This window comes from Plecotus auritus (genome assembly GCF_963455305.1).
Source record: "Plecotus auritus genome assembly, chromosome: 2".
Taxonomy (NCBI): domain Eukaryota; kingdom Metazoa; phylum Chordata; class Mammalia; order Chiroptera; family Vespertilionidae; genus Plecotus; species Plecotus auritus.
This window is the reverse complement of record NC_137771.1, coordinates 110802521-110805944: the sequence shown is the minus strand read 5'-3', so window position 1 is coordinate 110805944 and position 3424 is coordinate 110802521.

Genomic DNA, 3424 nt, shown 5'->3' with positions numbered 1-3424 from the left:
CCTGCATATCAGATATATGAAATACCTAAATTTTTTAAATTAAATATATTGGGGTGACATTTGTTAACATGAACATATAGTTTTCAGGTGTGGGTTTCTGTTGGTGCTGCAAGGGTTCAGGAAGCCCCAGTTCAGGACGCCATTAATGCCAGGGTTCTTGTTCCAGCATTAAGAATGGTTCAGTAATCTGGAGAAAGGCTGTGTGTAGATTAAGTAAGAGTCGAGAGACAAAAGATAATTTTGAAAGGCATTGGGGGTCAGAGGAGCCTAGCTGAAGGAGCTAAGTTATCCTTGTCTCAGGACCCCTTGCTTTTTATTAACACAAATTGTCCTAAGGCAAGTGGAGATAATACACTTCAAAGGGTAGGGTACAGAAGCATTGTCAGATTGGGGAATAGCCTATGGCTGTTCAGGTGTTTGGCCAACAGGAGGCACTAACATGTAGATTAAGATGCCCTGAGCTGTCTGGCAGCAAACAATCATCGTATTCAGGTTTGGGGGAATGCCTTTAGCCATTCCAACAGGTGATAACATATGTGACTCAGCCCTTGTTGAGTTCCCAAGTTCCATCAACCTTTTGCTGAAACTCTTGCAATTATGACACGCTGGAATTGGCTTCCGAAAGGTTTCTATGTTACAATATGAGTATGTTGTACTGTGTGCCCCCAACCCAAAGCCAAATCTTCTGCCTCCTTATATTCGGACCCTCTTCTCCCTTCACCCCCTTCCTTCTGGCAATCACCACACTGCTGTTTGTGTTCATGAGTTTCAGTTTTATATCTTACATCAGTGAAATCATATAGTTCTTAGCATTCTCTGACTGACTTATTTCACTTAGAATAATGTTCTCAAGATCTATCCAAGTTGTTGCAAATGACAATATATCATCCTTTCTTATGGCTGAGTAGTATTCCATTGTGTATATGTACCACATCTTCTTTATCCAGTCTTCTACTGTGGGTCACTTTGGTTGTTTTCATGTTTTGGCCACCATGAATAATGTTGCAATGAACATAGGGGTGCATATATCTTTGTGAGTATATGATTTCATGTTTTTCTGGGAGAGTACATGATTTTGAGTTTTTCTGGTATATATTCTGGAGAGGGATTGCTGGATCATATGGTAGCTTTATTCTTAATTTTTTGAGGAATCACCAGACTGCTTTCCATAGTTGTTGTATCAGTCTACATTCCCACCAGCAGTAAATAGATTTTCTCTTTTCTCTACAACCTCTCCAACTCTTGTTATTGCTTGTCTTATTGATAATGGCCACTCTAACAGGTATAAAGTGGTATCTCATTGTAGTTTTGATTTGCATTTCGCTAATTGCCAGTGAGGTTGAACATCTTTTCATATATCTATTGGCTGTTTGTATGTCTTCTTGGAAGAGGTACATTTTTCAAGTCCTCTGCCCACTTTTTGATTGTTTCTTTTTGGTTCGGTGTTGAGTTTTATGAGTTCTTTATATATTTTGGAAATTAAACTTGTGTCAGAGCTACAGTTTGCAAATATCATCTGCTTCATTGTTTTGTTGTCAGTTTCTTTTGCTGTGCAAAAGCTTTTTAGTTTGATATAGCCCCATTCATTTATTTTTGCTTTTATTTCCCTTGCCTTTAAGGTCAAGTTCATAAAATATTCTCTACAACCGAGGTCCATAAGTTTGGAACCTATATTTTACTAGAGGCCCGGTGCATGAAATTTGTACATGGGAGGCGGGGTCCCCTCAGCCCAGCCTGCACCCTCTCCAATCCAGGGCCTATTGGGGTATATCTGACTGCCGGTTTAGGCCCGATCCCGGGGATCGGGCCTAAACCGGCAGTCAGACATCTCTCTCGCAATCCTGGACCACTGGCTCCTAATCGCTCACCTGCCTGCCTGCCTGGTCACCCCTAACTGCCCCCCCCCAGCTGGCCTGATCGTACCTCACTGCCTCTGCGTGCCGGCCTGAATGCCCCTAACTGCCCCCCACTGCTGGCCAGGTAGCCCCCAACTGCCCCCTCCCTGCCTGACTGGTCACTCCTAACTGCTCCCCCCTGCCGGCCTGGTCACCCCTTACTGCCCCCCTGCCAGCCTCATTGCCCCCAACTGCCCCTCCATTGGCCTAGTCACCCCTCACTGCCCCCCCTGCCAGCCTAATCTCCCCCAACTCCCTCACCTGCCAGCCTGGTTGCCCCTAACTGCCCCCACCTCCCCACCGGCCTGGTGGCCTGGTTGCCCCCAACTGTCCCCCCTGCTGGCCTGGTTGCCCCCAACTGCCTCCCCTGCTGGCCTCATCATCCCACATAGCCTGCTGTTTAGTCATTTGGTTGTCCCTCACTTACCCCCCCTGCTGGCCTGGTCGCCCCACGCAACCTGCTGTTCAGTCATTTGGTCATCCCTCACTAACCCTCCTGCTGGCCTGGTCGTAGGCAGCCAACTTGTGAGGGTCTGAGGGTCAATTTGCATATCAAATTTATGTAACAGTAAGTTACATAAAATCCTACATAATAAAATCCTACATAATATGTAGGATTTTATGTAACTTACTGTTTCAGGTCTTATATTTAGGTCTTTGATACATTTTGAATTAATTTTTGTACGTGGTGACAAACTTCATTCATTTGCATGTGGCTTTCCAGTTTTCCCAGCACCATTTATTGAAGAAACTATCTCTACTCCATTGTGTGTTTCTGGCTCCTTTGTCAAAAATTATCTGAACATATACATGTGGTTTCATAGCTGGGCTCTCTATTCTGTTTCATTGATGTATGTGTTGGTTTCTCTGACAATACCATGCTGTTTTGATTACCATAACTCTGTAGTATAATTTAAAGTCAGATAGCATGATACCTCCAGCCTCGTTCTTTTTTTCTCAGAATTGCTTTGGCTATTTGGGGTCTTTGTGGTTCCATACAAATCTGGTGATTTCTCGTTCTATTTCTTTAAAAAATGACATTGGGGTTTTGATGGGGATTGCATTAAATCTGTGTATTGCTTTGAGTAATATGTTCATTTTAACTATATTGACTCTTCCAATCCATGAACACAAAATATTTTTCCATTTTGTTGTGTCTTTTTCAATCTGTTTTAATAATGCTTTGTAATTTTCAGTATATAGGTCTTTCACTTTCTTTGTTAAGTTTATTCCTAAGTATTTTATCTTTCTGGTTGCAATTGCAAAAGGAATTGTTTTTTCATTTCCTTTTCTGAAGTTTTGTTCTTAGTGTAAAGGAAAGCAATGGATTTTTGCACATTGATTTTGCATCCTGCAACTTGTTTATATTTATTTATTGTTTCTAATAGGTTTTTTTTGATGGAGTTTTTAGGGTTTTCTATGTACAGAATCACGTCGTCCACAAAAAGTGACAGTTTGATTTCTTCCTTCCCTATTTGGATGCCTTTTATTTCTTTCTCTTGCCTTATTGCTCTGCCTAGGACTTCCAG